At 48.7% G+C, this 24,104-nt stretch overlaps 1 protein-coding gene across 2 annotated transcripts in view; it reads right to left on the reverse strand.

Annotated features, from left to right (window-relative positions):
- lmx1bb (LIM homeobox transcription factor 1, beta b) overlaps positions 1–24,104 on the reverse strand; it is a 43,684-nt gene that overhangs the window by 17,165 nt on the left and 2,415 nt on the right. The gene's annotated exons all lie outside the window — the stretch shown is intronic.

A 24,104-nucleotide genomic window follows, 5' to 3' on the forward strand; every position in this document is an offset into this window, starting at 1 on the left:
TTCATCACTGGACTGGAGGTAAGGTGTGTGTTTCTGTGTGTGCCTTCATCACTGGACTGGAGGTAAGGTGTGTGTTTCTGTGTGTGCCTTCATCACTGGACTGGAGGTAAGGTGTGTGTTTCTGTGTGTGCCTTCATCACTGGACTGGAGGTAAGGTGTGTGTTTCTGTGTGTGCCTTCATCACTGGACTGGAGGTAAGGTGTGTGTTTCTGTGTGTGCCTTCATCACTGGACTGGAGGTAAGGTGTGTGTTTCTGTGTGTGCCTTCATCACTGGACTGGAGGTAAGGTGTGTGTTTCTGTGTGTGCCTTCATCACTGGACTGGAGGTAAGGTGTGTGTTTCTGTGTGTGCCTTCATCACTGGACTGGAGGTAAGGTGTGTGTTTCTGTGTGTGCCTTCATCACTGGACTGGAGGTAAGGTGTGTGTTTCTGTGTGTGCCTTCATCACTGGACTGGAGGTAAGGTGTGTGTTTCTGTGTGTGCCTTCATCACTGGACTGGAGGTAAGGTGTGTGTTTCTGTGTGTGCCTTCATCACTGGACTGGAGGTAAGGTGTGTGTTTCTGTGTGTGCCTTCATCACTGGACTGGAGGTAAGGTGTGTGTTTCTGTGTGTGCCTTCATCACTGGACTGGAGGTAAGGTGTGTGTTTCTGTGTGTGCCTTCATCACTGGACTGGAGGTAAGGTGTGGCCCAGGCAGTGAGGTCAGCTGCCGCTATCGCACGGCTCTGCTTTATTCTCCAATCCCCAAACACACTGGTACCATCCTCGTATGCCAGAGTAATATTCAAAGAACTATAAAACGGACTGAACCAAGTCTGTGTGTGATCTACAGTCAGTGTTGACAGTTACATTACATTTCATTCCTTTCCCATTTCATCCAAAGCAAAATGAATAAAAATATAATGTAGATGTTTAACCCCGACCCATCATTTATGGGATAAAATAAAGGAACATTATCTCAGTGGTTATAGTCAAGGAACGGAACGTGTTTATGTGTGAAGACAAACAGCCTCGTGCAGGATTCAGCCACTACATCAGGTTCCACTGATCGGGAAATAAACCCAACGGCGGTCTTTGTGTCTCCATGACAAAGGACCCAGCGAGACAGTGGACGCCCAGCTGCAGGGGGAGAGAGGGACGGCGTGTGTCTAATGTCGTTAGAGCCGTCTCCACAGCTAAAGAGAGAAAACGACCGGCTGTGGAACACTTCCTGATTGACAAGTCAGGCCACAACCCAGAGGACGCGAATGCATCCACGTTGGACCGTCTAAGCTTTGACATCATTCTTCCCCCCCCCCCCCCACACAGAAGTCTGTGAAAATGTGTGGCAGACATCACCGCAAGGAGGAACAGTCTATCCTCCTCTCGCCAAGGAGACTACATAAGTCTTAATTATAGAGAATTATTAGGCAGCTTTAAGCAGCGTTCGTTTACACTGCCTTGGCCCAGCAGAGGTAACACGATTATCTGGAGCCTCTTTTATCTTAGGCAAAAGGGGGCTGACACACCAGCACAAACTAACGTGATAAAAGCTCTTGCTCTCACTGCTTGATTCAAGGACTTTAAAGGTAAGTGTTTATGACAAGGTAATAATGCAGCATGCAAAAGGCTGGCCTGTAAATTGCTTAGTTAGGCTATGATGGATGAGGCAGACCCTAACCTTGTTTCCTCTAAAACCTCTTGATTTCTAAAGCCGAGGATAATGAATTTGATTTGATTTGCCCCTCCTTATCTAATTAAGAGTTTAAGAAATTTGACCCTGCTTCGAGAACCAAAAATGAATACGTCGAAAATACAAACATAACTAACATACCTGCCATGATCATTTTTCAACTTTTATAGATTTAAGTTTAAACGTTTTTTGTATTTTTTTTTACATATGTTTATCCACATCTCCAAGAACTATACTTCCTCAAGCTTTTGGTGTGTATACCAACAGCTGTGTATACGGACATAATGACAGCCCTGCCACTAACGGACCAGGCTTGAGAAAACTAAAGACAACCCAGAAAGATGACTTAATCTGTGATCAATCTCAACAGAGAAAACACATCCTTATAACAACACCAGCCCTCGACGTTTACATCTAGATTTTATTCTACAACCGCCTGAGAAGCTTTGACGGCTCTCTTGGCATCCGTCTCCTGAGCGAGACCCTCCCCGGGGGAGAGACGCCAGTCCTCCGTCCCAGCTAGAGGTCTTACAGACACACGCTGATCACTGACAGTCCGTCCACCTCCGTCTTTGTACGGCTCGACACACAGCCCCACTGCAGCTGAACAGAGTGAGAACATTCCGGATCCAATTACTTGGAATACACACTTCAGTTTATCTCTCTCCCAGTCATTATCTGAATTGTCAACATACCATTAGTGTACCTGCTTGAGATGTGTGTGTGTGTGTGTGTGTGTGTTTGTCTTCTAATAGGGCCCAGAGGGACAGGGTTATTTAGTAGGAAACCTTTGCAGCCTGTAGGAACTCTGCTTCATAACCGCACTCCAAACACAAGCAGGACCGCAGAGCACGTCGCCATGAAGCACCCAATCCTAACGCACCTGTCTCCACGCAGGGAGCGGTGGAATCAGGAGATTAATGATGTGTTCGTGGAGACGGGAGGACCAGCCAAGCCCACCCTCAGCCTGTCCAAGGCATGACTCCACTCCCCAGAGCAGGGGATGAACCTGTGGGGCTCCTGACTAGTACAGCCCCCCTGGTCACTGGAGCTACACCAACTGTCTCCAGTAATGCTCCGATTACTCCACCTGAACAAGTTAAAGTGCCGAGTTACACACACACACACACACACACACACACACACACACACACACACACACACACAGACACAGACACAGACACAGACACAGACACAGACACAGACACACACAGACACACACACACACACACACACACACACACACACACACACACACACACACACACACACACACACACACAGACACACACACACACACACACACACACACACACACACACACAGACACAGACACACACACACACACACACACACACACAGACACACACACACACACACACAGGGGTTCATAGCCCTTCTACATAAAGAGACTTTTCGAGACTCGGGAGAATGGATCCTGTTAATTGTGCCAAGTTACATCTGAGTCATTTACACCAGACAAGCCCTACAATGTAAACGGACCGTTTGAATTTTCATAAATCCTCGTAATTGCTACTGGGCATTGATGAACACTGAATGAGACCAGGGTGTAAACTACAATGACAAAGATCCTCTAATATCGTCTGAGACCGAAAGCAGACTCTTCTCACATCGGGACTTCAAGCAAAAACGGATGACGTCTCCTGTCCTTCTCCTCATGCGTGTGATATGTATGTAAGACACGCGTGTGGGGTGTATGTAAGACACCGGGCCCACTGAGAACCACCAGTAATTACAGGAAAGGCCCAGCCCACACCCTCTCATCCATAGGGAGCTTCACAAGCAATAACCTAGCGAGGGAGTGACAGGAGGCTCGATTAGATCCGGAGTCGGTTTGACTGACGGAGATCAAGTCGACGCCTCCGTCTGCCTCTGTTCTGTCAGGTCAGACGAAGCTCATTTGATTACTGGGGGTGTCCCACGACAAGACAAGTGCCACTCACAAGCAGTGACAGAGAGAAACAGAGTATGAACTGTTGTGTATGTGTGTGTGTGTGTGTGTGTGCGTGTGTGTAGGGTGGGGGTTAGGAGCGATGGAGGTGTTCAGAGGGGGGGGGGGGCTTGAATAATTATGAATCAGGGAGCCTTACCTTCTGGGGAGTTAATTTGAAGAGTTCCAGGGCTGGGGTTAAGGGACTGGTTATTTCCCTGGGGGACCCCTAATACTACTGTGTGGGAAGGGGATGATCAGGAGAAAAAGCAATATGGTGTCTGTTAGGAGCCGTGTGTGGAGCTGACCCCAGCGCACTGCCCACAGTCACACCTGCCATCTGCCAGGATTGTTAGTTCAACATCTCAACACAGCTCCTCTTCCACAAGGGTGTATTCATGATCAGAGATGGTGCTGAGTGACAGGACTGCACACACACACACACGCGCGCGCGTATTAGACCGAATGATCTACAACAGACCCCTGTGCATAGAGAGAATCAAAACGCACCGAGGCTTACACATTTCCAACGAGCTAATAACAATAAATGGCTCAGCAGTTCATGGTTCATCCGTAGACGATACGTCCTTCGCCGTATATTCTGACGATATCTCTGGTCTGTATAAATGAATAATGCCGCGTAGGCCTGTTTATGTGATGGTTTTAACTTGGCTCTGAAATCTTTTCACTGATCCCTTGTACACGCAGTGAGATATGAAGACAGAGGAGGGGAGGGGACAGGGGTGGGAAGTTGGGGGGGGGGGGGGGCGTACAGACACGAAGCATGGGTTCGATAAATCACAACCCATGATGCTTTGCAGCCCTCAGCGTGTTAAGGGGCACTAGCTCTAGCGGGGGCCCTTCCCCGGAGCCTACACAGTCTGCTGTCACGCCTGCCGCGGGGAGGCTGAGAGATGGGAGGATGGAGGGATGGGTAGAGGGGTTGGATGTGGGAAGGGTGGTGGAGGAGGGTGGAGGAAAGTGGGGGAGGGAAAGGTGGAAGGATGGGCGGAGGGGGCGGCAGGAGGGCCCGGGTGTTGCAGTGCACGTTCTGGGTCTGGGTCTCTGGCAATGCGAGCCCAGGCATCTGGATCCAGTTTGCTGGGAGCACAGTCAAACAGGGCTAACTCTGCCAGGGGAATCTCATCCCTTTGATTCCTACTCCCAAGGCTCGCTCTAATTGTCATCCCTCATTATTTAGTCCAAGGTGCAGGGATGAATCATAAACTATTATGGAGGAGACAACCGTTTCCTCTCCCAGAGAAAACCTCCTCCTTTCCTTCTTTCCTCCTCTCTCTCCCCCCCCCCCCCCCCCCTCCTCTCTTCCCCTCCTCTTTTATTGCCTCAGCTGATAACAGAAGAAGGTTCTTACTCGTTTTTCTTCTCATGAAAAAAAGAAATGACTAGACGATAAACATTGCTAATCTCTCTCTGTTCCGTTACACTGGTGGGGGTTTGACGGAGACAGACTCAAAGCTCTCAACCGGAGTCCCTCTCCAGACCGCAATCAACGCAAGATGAGAGTTGATGAAGTTACGGGTAATTTAATGATGGCCTTCAATTAAAAGGGGCTTCATCTGTCAGGACTTCCTCAACACAATGAAAGGGAGGCTTCCTCTCCAACGAGGCTTCAACCAGTAGCAATTGTGAGGATTACTGCAAATAAAAACAGTCTGTTGACTGTTTTGACCAGGAATTGTGTGGGTTGAACTCATAGGAAGAGTGAATTGTTTGCATGAATCATCTGCAAACTCTATGGTGAGCAATGGGACTATAATATTGAAGTAATTTATAGCTAATGGAGACAGAATTATGGCAGGGAGTTCAATGACTAGAAATGGGCGAGGTGCTTGAAAGTTTCTTCAGAGTCTCTATAAATCTTATATATCCTCAAAGCTAGTCATACAACATATCTGTTTGCTTTGCCAAACAACTTAAACTATAACCTTCACATCTAACAATGCAACCCTCTTGTATAACTCCATTCAATTCTGAATAGAAAATACGTTATTTTCTAATTCTCTGGATGAAATCAAATAGACGTGTGCTTGCTACTCTGTGCATTAGAAGGAACTTATTTCCATTTGAAGGACCAAATGGAACAGTGATAATGTACATTATTGCTTATCGAAATTCATTTCAAGGAAGTACGTTCAAAAAATCGTATCTAAGGCTGAGGTGACAGGGTGTGAAATGATCCCAGCAATGGCAGGTATGTGAGAGTGTGTGTGTGCTTCAGGTACACACAGTGACAGCAGCCGTACGGCTCTGAACAGGGGAGTGCGGAGAGATCTCTTCTGAGGACTGGTGTGTGTGCGTCAGGTACACACAGTGACAGCAGCCGTACGGCTCAGAACAGGGGAGAGATCTCTACTGAGGACTGCCTTGTTTGTTACAGAAGCAAAGTCAGCGAAATACCGTATGCTTGTTTGTGTGCAGCAGGTGTGGATTTCCACGCGTGTCTGTGTATGTGATGATCCCTGCTCCTCACCCCAGAAGAGGTATGTTACCGTCTGCATGCAACAACACATGACAAAGGCCTGTTGCCATGCTTATTTTTTCATTTAAATTTAGTCATTTAGCAGACACTCTTATCCAGTAAATACAGGTGACGTTCCCCCGAGGCAAGTAGGGTGAAGTGAACTTTGTTTCGCACGGCCAGGAATTGAACCGGCAACCTTCTGATTAATAGCCCGATTCCCAAACCGCTCAGCCATCTGACCCAACTGCTTCCTAATTTTCTAGTGTGTTCCGTAGGCCTCAGTCAATGGAGTGTTGTTCCAGTGAGCACTAGCCAGACAACCACCAAGAGCATCCATGCTTGAGAAGGCCTGAACATCATCGATAATCCATCTAGCGTCTGTCCTTCTGTTCCCCATGTTGAACTCCACTCAAATGTTCACTGCTGAAAGCCCAACCCTCAAAGTTCCTGTATTTTGGAAAGTACCACCCCCAGAACACGGACTGTTTTGTTTTCTGCTTTTTGCTCCCTAGAATTCAATTTTAGACCCTGGTTTCTACGATGGAAACCCAGTGAGTTCTAGAGGGGGGAGTTCTTTGTTCAGGGGGGAAAGTTCCTGCGGTGGAAGAGAAGCTTAAACGTTTAAACAAGTGCCACTTGCACTCACAGGCATATTGAATGGTTCAAAATGAGGCGGAAAGATGTGTATCAGAGCCCTCTCTCTATCCCTGGCCTGGTGTGTATACAGTAGGCAGCACTTGCTCACCGCAGGTTGGAAGGGGTTATGTGCGTCAAGCATACCATCAGATTAAAGCAGGCTCTGATTTCACCGCTAATTGTGCTCGTCCACTTAAGAGGATGACAGCCCCTCGAATGGGGAAGCGGGCCATGGAACTCATCCATCATCGTCCTTACAGATCACACCCCTCGAAAGGGCTACACGCTAACACCATTAGCACTACCGCTGGGCATCTAACCAGCACATCACTCACAGCGCTACATGCTAACAGCATTAACCTTATGCTGAGCCGCTAACTAACAGATCAGTCTTAGCTAGCGCTAGCCTGTGTTGCTAATGGTTCAAACATTCACTGGAAACAACAACATATATATCTCCGGAACACTCGTCTAGTGTCTTGGAGGCACTTGGATGAATCACTAATTTCCCAACTACGTGGGGGTCTGGATTTCCTTGTTTGTCTGCGAGATTTAAACATGTTGGGGGAGAACATTGTTTTGGTTCCTCCCCTTCTCCTGTTTGATTTCTGTTTCCTGGAGTAGATTCAGTTTCTGTTCCTGCTTCATATGACTCTTACACAGACTGGGGAGGTACCATTCAAATCCTATTATCATTTCATATTTCACTGTGACAGCGAACCACAGAAATGATTTTTAATTAGAAACAGAATCAGTAAAAAGTGAATGGGGTAAAAGAGACAATATAAAAGAGGAATGCATTCATCCATGGGAAGCTTATTCAACTGTGTTTAAGATGAGTGCCAATGTGCTAACAGCATTAATGATGTTATAAAGAATTATGAGAGGAAATCAAATTTGCCTCGCCACTTGAGCGCCGCAAAAATGCCAAACAATAAACTACCAGGTTGCAAATTAGATCAGTAAAAATATCAAACACATTGCAGTGGAAGAAAATCCATAATTGCGTTTAGCGGCTGGACTCTCCAGGGAGGCGAGGCGTCGTCACAAGGCTGCACGAGGGCCTGTATTGACAGAGCAGTAAAAATCGACAGCCTAACTAAATAAACACTCCAGGCATCGTTAAATATTCAACAGCTGAGATTTGACTAGGGGCCTCTGTCTCTCCCCATCGCTTCCACTGGCTCCTCTCTGCAGCACATCTTTGTCAGCCAACGCCCCTTCACCTCCCTCCCCTCCCTCCCTCCTAGCCCTCCAGCCCACCTGCCCCCCTCGACCCCCACCACAGAGCCAGCCCCTTCACTCAGCCCCCCTCAGCCCCCAGTTTCCCACCACACAGACAGATCCGCAGCCCCAGAGCCCCCCGGCAACCCTTCCCTCCCTCCCGCCCCTCCCAAACTGATCCTTCCCCCTGTGACTCCTGACAGCAATAACTGATGTGGGGCCTGGGGGGCCGATGCAGTGGGGGCCCTGGGTGGAATGGGGGCTGGGGGGCCGATGCAGTGGGGGCCCTGGGTGGAATGGGGGCTGGCGGGCCGATGCAGTGGGGGCCCTGGGTGGAATGGGGGCTGGGGGGCTGGGGGAGTCGGCAGGAGAGCAGAGGAAATAAAGAAGAAGCAGCCTACAAGAAATACACATTAACTAAGACACACAGAGACCATCCACCCATCGACTCCTCCCCAGACTAATTGGACAAAGACTGGATGTCACACACACATACACACACACACACACATGCACACACACACATACACTGAATCTGACTCATTGTGAGGATATGCAACATAACGGCTAACATCAGAATCCAAGTGAAAATTATTAGAGTATTGGGAAACGCTAGAGCGTACTCCACAACCATGATCTGCAGGTGGGCCAGGGTGTGGAGGAGGAAGAGAGGCAAGGGCTTCCCAGTGTTAAGTGGACGAGGCAAAAGGCCAGCTAAAGGTTGAGTTACACAAAACAAGATCAATATTAAGATTTACCTACCCCTGGAGAGCTGGCCACCTCCCCCAGAGCTCGTTACACATGTGTAATGACCTATACCGCCAACACGTTCTTACAAAGCAGACTATATAACTATACTATGGGATATTTTAAATCTCGTATCGTCAGTCTTCGATCCCCATCGGCACGGTTGGGAGTGAACCGCTCGCGTCTGCAAAAGCAGCCCCCAAACCTTGAGGCTCTCGTAAGCACCTGCCCCCCTACCCCCCCCTCCCCCTCACCCCCACTCCCCGTGAAGAGAGCACCGTTATGCAAATGAGCTTTCACCGGGTTATTGCTTGAAGAATATCAATGGAGTAATTACAGCTGGGCGTCAGGAACGGCCCCCAGTACAGCTCTTCATCCCTCAGACGCACTCCCCGAAGGGGGGAGGTGGGGAGGTGGGGGGCGGTCTCGCCCGCAGAGCTAATAACGGAGCGAGGAATCGGGCACGGGTTAGGCCACCCCTGGGGGTCCTGAGCTGCAGACTGCTAAACGTGGCCAGTGGTCTCAGGAGAGCCCCTCGCTGCAGACAACATGATTAAAAACCTGAACTGTCTGTCTGTCTGTGTGATGGGCTGTGTGTGTACGTGTGTGTGTGTGTGTACGTGTCCATGTGTGTGTGTGTGGGCGGGGTCAAACATACAGTGCTAATTTATGGTAGGCTACAACCTTTAACCTCCACAGATGACCAATTCACACTCACTGAACTCTAGTGCATATTGAGTTATAACACGGAATGTTAGTTGTCAGTACAGCACATCACTAAGACAGCAACGCAAATGGACAAAAAGCTAAATAAACATTTTAAATCATTCACTGTGGTAGAGTTGAAGAAAAAACAACACAATTTTTTACAATGAAACTAAAGACAATGATTCAGCATGTCTGTTTTGGCAACTGGCCAGCAGGAAGAAAAAAACACTTTGTACATGTCTTCTAATATAAAGTAAAGATTTGTCTATCGGCTCAAAAGGTACTCATCCAGCTATCAATCCATACACAGCATCAGAGACAGCCTGAAGAGCTGTGATATGTCAGCCTCGTCCCCCTTCACATGTGAGGGATGATCTAATATATAACAAGGTAGACGGCAGAGGAATGGTTCGCGGAAGGAAGGAAAGAACGAAGAGGAACTTCAAAAGAGAGAGAGGCTTGCATGGGCCCTCGAGCAGCGTGCTAACATACCAAACCCCCTCGGAATGTTCTCCCTCCACACTCTCTCTCTCACGAGAGAGAGAGAGAGAGAGAGAGAGAGAGAGAGAGAGAGAGAGAGAGAGACAGAGAGAGAGAGAGAGTGACACAGAGAGAGAGACACACAGAGAGAGAGACACAGAGAGAGAGAGAGAGAGAGAGAGAGAGAGAGAGAGAGAGAGAGAGAGAGAGAGAGAGAGAGAGAGAGAGGGGCGCAGCACCATCCATTTCCTGGTCAGGTGCACATTGCGCCCGCCTGACACCTCATATATCTCGTAGAGCAGGACCACAGTTATCTCTGTGCTTATCTTGCCAGTAATAAGTCCCACTTAAAGCTGCAAGACCAGGCTAGGCTGGAAACTGGGTGGTTGACCCCTGTTCAGGACTGCTGCAGCACACCTCGCACACACGCACCCAATCAACACACACGCCTGCGCTATCTGTCAGGGTGTTTGGAACCGAGACCCGATTTATGAAAAGGAGAGATAAACCAAAAGAAAACACCACACACTAAGAATAAAATCAGTTTCAACGTTGTAAGGTGCCTATGTAGCTTTGGCATACAACTGCAATGCTCTGGAAAGCATTAAAATGGTTTATGTAACGAAAACATAATAAAAAGTGAAGGACCATTTTAGCAATTATAATATTTAAGATTTAAAGAAATACAATCATTTGTCATTACGCAGAGCTCAAGGAGTCAGATCAATTAGTTTCCCCCCGGTGGACACACACCAGAGAGCCAGAGCGCAGAAGACTGGAGTGTTTTAACAGCAGAGCAACGTGGCTACAAACAGAGCTCCTGTCTGACACTAAAATCTTTTATTCTCAGTCTCCTGCTTCATGTTTCCTTACAAAACCAGAAATACATTGAGAATGAAAATGCTGTCAAACACCATTTTCGTCCAATCAGTGCTCTGTTTCAGCCCTGGACAAAGGAAAATCAAATTATACGTCGCTATAAAAAACGAGCCAAAAACAGAATTTGTCTGTGGTGCGAAAATTCAAATGTTTTTCAGAGAGGTTTTTTTTCCACTTGCTTTTTTTATTTTATTGCTATTGTTCCTGTGTTTTAGTGGTTTATATTTCTTTCCACAGCAATAAAGAACAATACAACACAGAAATCAGCCTCTCGTAGCTTCTCACTGCAGGATGAGCTATATATCTGATAGCGTGATTAACAGAGCACAACAAAAAATACTCCCCCCCCCCCCCCCTCCTGTTCCCTCATCTAATGTCCTTTCAACAAGGCTTTGATCCCAGTAACCTCATAGATCTTCACCATAAACACATACCTAGTGATGACACTTTTACCACCCTGCAGGCTGATGCTGGGCGTCTGCACAGAAGCCCAGGAACACATCCTTACTACCAGCCACAAGGACAAGCAGCACAACAGACTCCCCTATTAACTTGCTTTCAAACATTAATAACGGCTTCATACTGACAAGCTGACAGACTTCCCCTGCGCTAATTCAAGTGTGTTCCGCATGTGCATCACTGGCACTGTGTCACTTGAGATCTCATTATTGTGGAAGATGCCTGCTCCACAGAGCGGGCGTGAACGAGCGTCTGAAGAGGTTTGACATGTCACCTGTTCAGTGAAGGAACATGTCCTCCCCGTCAAAGACAACACCACCAGGGGGAGACGTCACCGGGAGATCTGACGACATTTTGAAATTAGCCCCAAACAACGCATGCAGCTGTGGGGCATGTACCTAGATTGGGTAAGGGACAACCTAGACAGAAGAAAGTAACATCATGTCTCCTTGATGCTCCGTTTGGATCCCACCTACTGGATGATTCTTCTTAACAGTGATGACCCCTGACCTCATTGCCATACTAGCTGCATTCAAATGGGGACTATTCGACTGTAAGCTTTGTTTTTCGTACCTTTCTCTTATTCTCTTACACACATGTACACACACATGCGCCACAACAAGAGAAACACACAACGATCGCAGATAAAGAGTTCCAGGGAGCGTGAGACCACAGGAATTGTTTATCAGATGGGATCACAGAGGCTAATGAGAAGCAGGCCAGGACTTCTGAACCTGTTACACGTGGAGAGCTTTCTCCATCCCACTTGGGGGGGGGGGGGTGGAGGTGCAGCCTGGCCCCTGTTACCCCCCACATCCATGTCCTCAGTCCAGGCCACAGCTCCAGAGAGACACTCTGAAGTCTCCTCTGCTGCCCTCCTCCTCCTCCTCCTCCACGACAAACCAGGAGCCTGAAGCGTAGTGCGAAGGGCACCATGACTTACTCAACACAAATGTTCCCTTTCGTCTTGGTTTGTTCCCCCCCCCATCCGTAATCTTAATAATTAGCAGATAATGCAGATTCTTTCCTCTCTCTCAACCATGAGTTCTTGTTTAAGTATATCAAAGACACATACTACTACTAATAATCCAGCTAGTTTTGAAAGAAACAGAGAGAGATCTGTAACCTGAAAAGGCAACCAACTAAGGGAACGAAATGTGATTGCTAGGCAAAGTAAGAGTTTCCATTAGCAGTTGCCAAGGCGCCATTAAATGTTATGGGCACATCGAGGTCCATAGACTCACTGGTCAACCCAGTGGGAGTATGACATCTTACACTGAGCAGATCTTTGCTCTGGAGCGAACAACAGGCTTCAAAAGAGCCGAAATTTCAGGGAAACAGAGTCTGGAGGGTTATCACAGAGCCTGGCACTTAAAACACACGAGGTAAACGATGCACCAAAGCAACCTTGTTTTCTGGAAACTTCCGAGATGTTTGTCACTTAGCCTAGCACTGTGTGAGCTAAGCGGAACATTCTAGACCATGCCCGGGAGCTGGCATGTGGTACCAGCAGAGCTCCACAGACAGACGGACAAACAGACGGAATTACGGCTGCTGGCCGTCAGGGATGTTTCGAAAACCACTTTATTAAACCCCTAAAATATCTGTGAAAGAGGGGCCATCGAGCGAAAAAGAAAATCGTTTTAGGATCTCGGGGTGTAAATCTGTTTTAATGCTGCTGATCGCAGCGTTCAAGGCTCTTCCAGAGACCACTGGCTGTTTCTCGCTCGCCGCAGTCCCCCCTCATTACCCCTCGGCTGGGAGGGAAGGCTAGCACTTACCTCTCGCTTCTCAAATCCCGCACAGTGTCAGCTGAGTCCCTACACAAGCATGTCTCACTTAGGGAGTCAGATGGCTGAGCGGTTAGGGAATCGGGCTATTACTCAGAAGATTGCCGGTTCGATTCCCGACCATGACAAATGACGTTGTGTCCTTGGGCAAGGCACTTAACACTACTTGCCTCGGGGGGGGAATGTCCCTGTACTTACTGTAAGTCGCTCTGGATAAGAGCGTCTGCTAAATGACTAAATGTAAATGTTAACATAAGCCAGGTCCTTCCAGAAGCATGGCTCCGCAGGGAGTCAGGGTAAAGGAGCAGGGACGCTGAGCCAACGACAGACCAGGTCGGAGGATCCACCCTGGGACAACCACAGTGTCACCACATGAACCCTCCAGGGCGCAGGCCAACTGCACTATCCACAAACACATCATCAATACCGCATGTATCTGGATGACCAGAGTAAAAAGCGCCCCTGAAAGGAATAAGTTGTTATTCTTTTCTGTGCCTGGTAAAATCCAGAATGTTCCCCCGACTCTAACCACCGAGTCAGTTTCACGCTGTTCTTTTCATATGCCCTTTTTTTCGTAAGTCGTTGCGGATGAAAGCGTCTGCTAAATGAATAAAAGGTGACCTGTGATGCGCCGCTCACCGATGTGCACCCCCGAGGAGGCCCGAGGGCCCCAGGTGAGGTTGGAGAGGGGTGCTTGAGAAGAACGCGCCTGCTGTTCTTATCCTCCTGATGTCTCTCTGTGGGGAACCTGCGATTCATGGCTTCTCTCACTGGCTCCAGAACCACAGGCCTCTCCTCAACACAGCATGAATGTGTTTGTGTGTGCATGGGTGCACATGTGTGTGTGTGTGTGTGCATGGACACGTGTTTGCGTGTGTTGAGTACATCATCCTCGACTGAAACCTTTGCCATGATATGCCAATGACTCCTGCCAAAAACGTCACTTTCTGTAACAATGATCCCAGAGCTGGCATTAAGATCCCTATATGCCGCACATAACAGAAACTGTAGGCTAAAGAATTCCAGTCATACAATCTCCAATCCTATACCGCAACAGCCGATGTTATGAACGAGCATGAACAATAACAAACAGTTTTTAAAACGGCAACAGCATTACAGCACTGACGGACAGGAGTGAACCAGCGCAAGGCTTTCAGGAAAGGGAGAGGGGGGGGAGAGAAGCGTGAAACAGAGAGAAATATTTTCCTTTCGGTTTTCTTTGTATTCCTTCCCATCTTAAGAGTTGTGGTGAACTTAAAACCTAGAATAAAATAATGAAGAGCAGCGTGTGTAGATGATCCTTCTTTGAGACATACTTGTGGCAGTAAAGAAACACACAAGCCGTTCACTCTGGAACTATATTTCATGCAGGAGCTTGGAGGATGTTATTAGGGATTAAGCCGTACCTTAGCTAATGCACTTCTCCTTCACAAGGCCAAAAGCGTTTTACTGTCTTTGAAAGAAACTACTATGTCGTCTGCCAAATAACACTAACTTCATATTCCGTTATGCCTACTATGAATAAAGCTTTCTTGGATTTGAATATCCATTTAGAGTAAATGATGACAAACAGCATGGAGAGATAATCTGGCTCTCTTTATTATGGCATGGGTCTTTTGGTTGTACGCATGGAGAACTGTGGTTTCTGCTGCACAGAGGATGCCATGTCAGGGGGGGTCACACTCTGACCCCTCTGAACCCCCCCCACCCCCCTCTGAACCCCCCCCACCCCCCTCTGAACCCCCCACCCCCCTCTGAACCCCCCCCCGCCCCCCTCTGAGATGGGCTTCTGGTTTGTGTAACTGGGAGCCAGCTGAAAGCTTGAAGAGGTCTTCATGTGTATGTTATGTTTCCAAGAAAAGATGGACCAATTAATCTGATTATGGTCACAAATCCTACAACATGTGTAAGTGTGTCTCTGAGCATGTGGGGTACAGATGTCTGCATGCCTGTGTGTGTGTACACTTTAACATGGCACACACATAAATATACACACACCTGGATCAGGAGTCCGTTTGCACAATACAAAATAAATCCCAGACACCCTCAGGCTGTTGGAGTTTATAAAACCATACGCTGGACTGACGTTTTGCATGCATCTATCATTTGTCCACCGGATAATATCCGTTTAGGAGTTACAGTAGAGCTACAACCGTATGTAAATCCACATTGACGGTAAGAGGGTGTCCTTTTAGAAGCTTGGTATAAGCATTTCAAGTCCTGAAATGAAATACAGAGTGAAATAGTAAACCAACTGTCAAAGCCTTCTCGCTCTGTTTGATAACACAACACCAGAGCACTTAAGGGTTTTCAAACAGGGCCTTTTTCACTGGCACGGTCATGAATATAACTATTTGAAGGGGTAAATCTTTCATTTTCCGTCGAGATATCTGACTGGGGTCTCAGTCCCGTCTTCCGGACGGGTGCGTTTGTTGTGCCACTGTGGGCCGTGCTGAGGGGGTGAGAGGAAGGGGAATGAGGAGCTGACAGACAAGGCCTGATACTGCACCTCCACCACAGGCGAATCCCCAGCTAACCCCTGTGCTGACAGCCAGGATGTAGCACTCATCCGCGGGGCTCCAGCCCAGGGCCTGGGGCCCAGGGAAGGGAGGGGCAGCCTGGCTGCTGATGATGGAGGGTGGGGGTGGGTGGGTGGGTGGAGGGGGGCATAGTGCTGGTGGTTTGGATGGCACGCACCGCTTACCGTCTCCAGAGCCACAGAGACGGAGGCTGCTGCCAACAGCGTGTCCAGAGACTGGCTGAATGACAGAACCTCTACTCACACACACACTCACACACACACAGTTACTAAATCCCAGGCAACACACCAACCCTCAATCTCACTACAAGGCTTACTGTAGCTCAGCATAGTCTCTCTCATCATTCAGCCTCTGACGTTTCACAATAATGAACACACGTATCTGTAACAAGCGCTTTTTCCTTTTGTAGCAAAACGCTGCAAGGCATAATCTGAAAGGATTACACACCGTATGATATTAAGTGCTGTGCTCACTACTGGAAAGGGGTCAGGGCAGATGACTGACTCCTGTTCTGTCCCGGAGTGAGGCAGGGAGACAAGGAGGACTGACTCGGTCCCATAGGGAGGCAGAGAGGACTGACTCTGTCCCATAGGGAGGCATAGAGGCAAAGAGGACTGAGGCAGAGAGGAATGAAGCAGAGAGGAATGATTCAGTCCCCGGTGAGGCAGAGAGACAGAAAGCGCTGCGTCTTGTGAGCCAGGCTCCAGACAGAGCTGAGGCCCCCAGTTCAGAGCCTCTCCAGCTGGGATCGTAGCGCTAGACGGAGGCTTGGGTTTCAGGGCAGGACAGCGGGCTGGGGCCAGGACGCACGGGGGAAGGGAGGGGTGCGAGCCAGCAGCCCGGCGGGGCAGAAGAGGTCCTGCCAGGGCCCAACATCAGACAGACAGACGGACGCTCCGGGGAGTGGGGGCCCACTGCCCCAGCAGCAGGAGACCAGCACAGACAGTCATGAGAGACCAGCACAGACAGTCATGAGAGACCAGCACAGACAGTCATGAGAGACAGAGACCAGCACAGACAGTCATGAGAGACCAGCACAGACAGTCATGAGAGACAGAGACCAGCACAGACAGTCATGAGAGACCAGCACAGACAGTCATGAGAGACCAGCACAGACAGTCATGAGAGACAGAGACCAGCACAGACAGTCATGAGAGACCAGCACAGACACCGTCATGAGAGACCAGCACAGACAGTCATGAGAGACCAGCACAGACAGTCATGAGAGACCAGCACAGACACAGTCATGAGAGACCAGCACAGACAGTCATGAGAGACAGAGACCAGCACAGACAGTCATGAGAGACAGACACCAGCACAGACAGTCATGAGAGACAGAGACCAGCACAGACAGTCATGAGAGACAGACACCAGCACAGACAGTCATGAGAGACCAGCACAGACAGTCATGAGAGACCAGCACAGACACAGTCATGAGAGACCAGCACAGACAGTCATGAGAGACCAGCACAGACACAGTTCTGAGAGACAGAGACCAGCACAGACACAGTTCTGAGAGACAGAGACCAGCACAAACACAGTCATGACAGACAGAGACCAGCACAGACACAGTTCTGAGAGACAGACACCAGCACAGACACAGTCATGACAGACAGAGACCAGCACAGACACAGTCATGAGAGACAAAGACCAGCACAGACACAGTCATGACAGACAGAGACCAGCACAGACACAGTCATGAGAGACAGAGACCGCACAGACACAGTTCTGAGAGACAAACACCAGCACAGACACAGTCATGACAGACAGAGACCAGCACAGACACAGTCACGAGAGACAGAGACCAGCACAGACACAGTCATGAGAGACCAGCACAGACACAGTTCTGAGAGACAGAGACCAGCACAGACACAGTTCTGAGAGACAGAGACCAGCACAGACACAGTCATGAGAGACAGAGACCAGCACAGACACAGTCATGAGAGACCAGCACAGACACAGTTCTGAGAGACAGAGACCAGCACAGACACAGTTCTGAGAGACAGAGACCAGCACAGACACAGTTGTGAGAGACAAAGACAAGCACAGACACAGTTGTGAGTGACAGAGACCAGTTCAGGAACCCAACACTGATCGATATTCCCCCGACCACAAGTTTGCCTTTTAACTGCTTTCATGGTATTTGCATCTCAGAGCGTTACGATCTAAGTCCACGGGACTTTCCAGCCGGGTGGAACGACTGCATCGTAAAATACTAAAATCTAATCTAACGATATTACAGAGGTCCAGTAAAATGGTTTGATGTGGATAATGTTTGAGGACAAGCAAACAGAGGAGCGTGTGCTTGGTACACTAATCATTGCAAAGTCAATGTTTTCGAGTTTGAACAGTCTGTGTGCCTCAACAACACAAAACCTAGGTTCATAACCAGTGGAAGGAATTCCCTTCACACACACCCCTCCACACGCACACACACACACACACATTTGTGAAGGGGAAAGCATGCATCTTCATTAAAGCTGCACAAAATATAACAAAATCATTGCTTATCTGGTTTTGTAAATCTTCCATATTTCATCCCCTCAGCGAGTGACTTTCTGAGGCACAGGATCATCTTCCAGTGCTCGTGAGCACAGGAATTTCCCAGCAAGATGTATTGTGGCTGTTTTCTGGGAAATATTAGCCAGCCAGCAGGGCAAGGTGGGGGGGAGCGGGAGGGGGGGGGGGGCACAGACGATCGGTATCACGGTCCCGGTCTCCCATGATGAAATGAGTCTCGTGTCTCATCTCTCTTTCACTGTCTTCCTCCTCCTTCTCTCCCCCTTCTCTCCTCCTTCTCTCCCCTTCTCTCCTCCTTCTCTCCTCCTTCTCTCCCCCTTCTCTCCTCCTTCTCTCCTCCTTCTCTCCCCTTCTCTCCTCCTTCTCTCCTCTTCTCTCCTCCTTCTCTCCTCCTTCTCTCCTCCTTCTCTCCCTCTCCTTTGCGTGTGAGCTGAATCTGTCCTGTGTTGCTAGCATGTTCAGCGTGGGTCGGTCAGAAACGAATCCACCTCCAGCCTCACGCCTCGTTCCCTTTGCCCTCCAGAACATCACATCAAAACCTGCCCTCTCTGCCTTCGGGCAGCTTTCACGACTCACAAATCACCCTGGCTGGCTGCTTGTGAAGGGCCAGTAGACCAGAGAGGATGGAGAAGATACATCGAAACCCAATCTGGAGAATTTTCACATGGGGGAGGGGAGGGGCGGGGAGTTATTTTTCGAGCCGAGACAGCTCTCACCCCATCAGCACTGACCCCTGGTCAGAGACTGTGTTCGGGGAGCACTGGCCAGTTTACAGGCTGTCCAGGTAGCTGCCCCCCCCCCCCCCCCCCTCCTGAGCCGGAGAGAGGAGGAGCGTTCACAGTTCCTGACGGCCTGCTGAGCGTGGAGCTGGGATGGGGCCCGGGGGCTCCGCCGCTCAGCTCCCTGTGATGGACGCAGAACACAAAACAGCTTCTGGTTCCCAATAAAACAAACCTGTTGGTCTTGCAGCGTGACACCTCACGTGCCGCTGTGGTCCTCCAATGAAATACTGCCCGCTGGGCCAGTCAGCCAAAACAAGTAGAAAGGGAAACATAACAGTCTGCCAGCCCCTGCAGTTCGCCTGTGAGCTCTCGGACTGAACGGCGAAGTCAGTGAACACTGCCTCAGCACTGCCTCAGGTACAGACACCTGACTTGGCTTTACGGTCATAGTGAATCGCTACCAGAGAGCATCCGCAAGGAGAGGTGTACAGGACCTGGCCATCATCCTGATGGGGGGTAACAGGCAGGACAGCCTGGGAGGACAGGATGAGAGGAGAGGAGGGGAGGGGAGAGGAGGAGAGGAAAGCAGAGGAGGGGAGTGGGGAGAGGGGAGAGGGGAGAGGGGAGAGGGGAGAGGGGAGAGGGGAGAGGAGAGAAGGGGAGGGGATGGGGAGAGGAGGAGAGAAGAGGAATCTCCACTACTGCTGCTTAAAGTAATCCCATTGGTTTCACTGCATCTGATCTGCAGTCTAACAGACTTCCAAACAGTTGAATGAGTAAATAAAGTGGCCTGAGGGACTCCCGGGAGAGAAGGATTACCGTAAGGGCGCTCACAAAGGACTCTAAGCCCCACAGCTCTGCCCCAACTGCAGACAAAAGCCAAAGTTGGGCCTCTACCAGGGAACCGGCAAACTTGATTAATCTCATCCTGGGCAGCACCCCCTGTGGTGGGGAGGCAGACACTCTCCTGCATACAGACACACACATTCAGGTGTGCGCACGGCACTCAATCACACACAAATGCGTCGACTGTACACACAAGCACGCGTGCACACACACACGCACACACAAAATTGCATACACTCATGAGGAGACACACATGCACCTACACACATCCTCTCTTGTCCCACACACACACACATTTAAGCTTGCCATAACTTCCAGAGTACGACTGCATAGGCCTCATCAGATCCATTTCATGCTCTCTTGGCTGTGTGGGACTCAGGGGCGACCCTGTGTCGTGGTACCCCCTGCCCCCCCCAGGGAAGGAGGAGTCAGTGGGCTGTGGTGCCAGTCCCACCCCGGCCCATTCCTGACACAAATAATAGGATTAGGAGTCTTGTTTCCGTCAAACCATCCATCCAGGACAAAGCCCTCTGCAGTTTAGTGTCACCCATCGTCATGCAGGTCTCTGTCAGTCACTCTGGGCAGAAGGAGCCGTGTTGGGAAGCCGGGGTCGTCTAGAGATGAAGAAGAGCTTCTGAGGACAGACACAGGAGGGCACGGAGGCCGAAGAACCAACACGATCCGCCTCATGTTTATTATAAGACATTTATGTTGTCCTCACGTTTTTTTTCATATGTTTATGATTGTCTTCCAATCTATCTAATATGTCTACCTACAGTATGTAATACATTTACATTTTTATTTAGCAGACGCTCTTATCCAGAGCGACTTACAGTAAGTACAGGGACATTCCCCCGAGGCAAGTAGGGTGAAGTGCCTTGCCCAAGGACACAACGTAATTTGGCTCAGCCGATAATCGAACTGGCGACCTTCAGATTACTAGCCCGATTCCCCACCGCTCAGCCTCTTGACTCTCTCTAATAATATAGTACTGTATAGTATAGTAACCTATACTACAGCATAGTGACACAGTACACACGGTCTTCAGTGAAGTAGGGACATGTAGGGAGTAGAGTGAGGTAGTCAGGGTGAAGGCAAACACTCAGCTAGAACCACAAGCCCATATTTCCCACACGGCAGAAGAATGTGAGAAGAGGCTGTGAGAGTGAGCCTTGGGCACACAGCAGTCTGGCTGCAGCACTTAGCACCACGGTGCAGCCCGCTCCAGAGTGCCCGCCGGAGGACCCCGCATGTCGGAGGAACATTCCAGAGAGAGATGCCATGAAAGAGGGCGGGGTCGGATAACCTGAGATGGCATCCGAGGGTCTGCTGGGTGTCCGCTGAGCCGACAGGGAACCCCCGGGTCACGGTTCTCAGACACAGAAACATCCTTTTGTAGCCATGTTGGAACACTGCTGTTTGACACATGTAATACACCACGTAGTGAAACGTTCTCCCTTTCCCAATATGTTGGCTGACTTTCTGATTTTTAAAGGCAAAAGTATGCACTAGTTTGCATACCAGGATCTGCCTGGCAGAATCGATATTTAAGTTGCCGTGAAGCGTCAAAAAAACTAAGAACTGAACAGGGTCACGATAATTCTCTTTCATCTTTCAAATGTTGCTGTGTTATTACAAAATGACAGAGTTTCATTTTGTAACACAAATAATGGATGTCTCTTTATTGTCTGTGGTGATGTGCATTCCTGACTGACTAACTGACATATTCCCCTGCTTAACCACAGGGTTGAGGGGGGAGGTTAAACTGTAGAGACCAACAAATTGCATGCTTGATTTCCTGAGCACTCCTCTGCTACCACTCTGGGTAATGTGAGCACACCAGGCTGAACACAGAACAGTTCTAACTCCTCCCATCTGCGACCAAGCTGGATAATGTGAGCTAACCAAGCAGACCCCAGAACAGTTACAGCTCCCTCAAACTAAGCCTCCAGGCTGTTCTCCCACACCCTCTATCAGACCCTCCACCCTCCCCAACACCACCCTCCCCAACACCACCCTCCCCCACACCACCCTCCACTACACAACCCTCCCCTACACCACCCTCCCCAACACCACCCTCCCCAACACCACCCTCCCCTACACCACCCTCCCCTACACCACCCTCCCCTACACCACCCTTCCCGTCAGCCTGACCTGCTAACTGGTGATGGGTGTGATGCTAGCCAAGCCTCTGGGACTTCCTGCACTGTCCCGCTACATTCTTACTTTCCTAAAAACGGCATCTGTCACAATAGGTGTGGACATTCAAATGTTTGTCATATTATTTATCTACCCTAATCTGACAACAAATTCTCCAATCTCCAATCAAAAGTAGGTCAGAGGTATCTTAATTGATGTCTTGTCTCGTTGAAGGTGCACCCAGTCGTGCCATTGAGAGCTAGAAATGTCCTGAGTTGTAAATGAAACAGTCATTCCACGGGGCTATGCATGTACAGCGGAAACAGGAAAAGCAAAACAAAGCCAGTTGAGGTACAGCAAACCCCCTCCTGACGGGCAGGTTAACACGATCCTGCGTTAGGGGGAAGTCAGGGGACTGCATCATGCTATGCTGCTGGGACAGGCCAGGCGATGTTTATACAGAATCCAGTACTTCCCCTCAGAGGAGTGAAGCTCGGTCCAGCCCGGTTCTCGCCATGCAAGCTGAAGAAACATGATCCAGCTTAACGGCAGCTAGAGTTCCATTAGTCTTCCAGTAGGGGCCCTGTACTCCCAACCAGCACAAGCAACACCTCTTCTCTGCCCTCTTTGTACGCATTAGGTAACATACGAGCGAAAGAATGCAAACCTTTTGTAAAATGCTCTAATGGTTGAAAGAGACAGAGCAGGGGTGGTTTCTATTATGCAGTCTGTTTACAGAAAGCCTAGCCACATGGGACTGTCATATGTGGTACACAACACACAGGGAGCCAGAGCAGAAAGCCAACCATCAGCATGTACCCGCCTCCCAGCGTCCAGAACAAAGCTAATTAAAGAACAACATTTCACAGAAAGGCACTCCTAACACTTCTAAAACCCAGCTATCAGCACACCGGGGTATCGTCCAAGCTGGAGAATTATGAGAGGACGCAGAGGGATATTACAAAGGTATTCGTCTGTTAATATTGCTTTCGTCTTGCTTCTTGCAGACAATGTCAACATGTTTTAAACCGTGTAAGGCAGGCAATTGAATGTGTTCACATTATCTTAGAACAATGTTTCTCGTTGAAAAATAGGAAATTGTAAAAAATACATGTTTTGTATCCAATCTTGAAGTACTGCTTCATTAATGTTACATCCTGGACTACAATTTTTGTACGTGTCGTATCGAAACAGCTATTTTATCTTAATTATTAAAAATATAATAAAAATGATGAAATTACTCAAGATTCTCTTTCAATTTGTCCTTAGAACAGGTCTTTTCAACAAACAAACAAAGTTTTTTTCTAATCTTTCAGTAACACCATTTCAAACAAAACAAAGCATTTTTCGGTACAAAACTCATGAAACCCCCCATATGCACATAAAAACAATAAACTGCACCACGGGGGTGAAAATGAACGTTTGCCAATTCCCTGATTTATGATAGATGATAACTGGTCTGGGATCCGTCGCTGTAGGAATGTAATCACCTCCACAGTGAACGGCCAGCAGCCTGCCACTAGCCCCGGGCTCTTAGTGAGCTGACAAATGCATCTTAAATAGGTGTCATAAAAGTCAAAAAGGTGCCAATTACATGTCTAAGTATCCCATCAATGCTACCTGAAATTACACATACAGATACCTGTGTAAGTGTGCCCACCCCTCTCTCTTATTAGTTGACCTGATGGCAGGTGAAGAAACAGTGTGTGATGGATAGTGGAGGGGTGAGAACACAATGGAGCGATGCAGTTTGTTTTCTGTCAATGTCCTGGTTTACGGTCAAAACCCAACACCAAACTGTCCAGTTTAAACTAAAATCATACTTATAAAATGCATCTAAATCTAGGCTAAATTAGCCGCGCACACACACTATATACTATATGTAAAGTGAAAGTGGTATATAAGTGAGCCTTTCTGTCTTTGTGAGACTTGTGTTTGTGCTTCACTTCAAAGAGCGGTTGCTAGGACATTATCACAGTGATCTGTGAAGGCCAACCGACACGTCGCCGAAGCTGGACGAACGGCCCATGAAACACTGATGCTGGAAGCTCATTGTCTGATGCACGGTGTCTCGCGGAGAGCTTCAATGACCCAATAATTGCAGTAGTGTTACAAAGCACAGATACAAAAAGCTTAAATTTAGTGACAAGCAGAAGAGCAGTCATGCGGAACACGGTACGGTCCAAAGGACAGTCTGCTATACACGGCAGAACATAATTAGATGAATCTTCATTCTTTAGACGCAACAGCATCAATTATATTCAGAGCAATAGTATAATAATAATAATAATAATAATATGCGCGTCGA

The sequence above is a fragment of the Hypomesus transpacificus genome, unplaced genomic scaffold (assembly GCF_021917145.1).
Source record: "Hypomesus transpacificus isolate Combined female unplaced genomic scaffold, fHypTra1 scaffold_208, whole genome shotgun sequence".
Taxonomy (NCBI): domain Eukaryota; kingdom Metazoa; phylum Chordata; class Actinopteri; order Osmeriformes; family Osmeridae; genus Hypomesus; species Hypomesus transpacificus.